The following is a 203-nucleotide window of genomic DNA, read 5'->3' as shown; positions in this document are numbered from 1 at the left end:
ATTATTTGTTGGGTGGGGGGTGTGTTGTGGGGGTTTTGGGTGTGGGGGGTGGGCCCCCGGGGTGTGGGGGTGTAGGCAAAATTTTAATTTTTCCTTTTTTTTGGGGATGGGGGTGTTATGGGGTGGGGGTGTAGGGTTTTTGTTTATTTTTGAGGAGGGGGGGTCGATGTGTTTTTGGGGGGTTGTTTTGGGGGTTTTGGGGG

Source organism: Penaeus monodon, chromosome 25 (genome assembly GCF_015228065.2).
Source record: "Penaeus monodon isolate SGIC_2016 chromosome 25, NSTDA_Pmon_1, whole genome shotgun sequence".
In the NCBI taxonomy this organism is placed as follows: Eukaryota; Metazoa; Arthropoda; class Malacostraca; order Decapoda; family Penaeidae; genus Penaeus; species Penaeus monodon.
Note: the sequence above shows the minus strand (reverse complement) of the source record.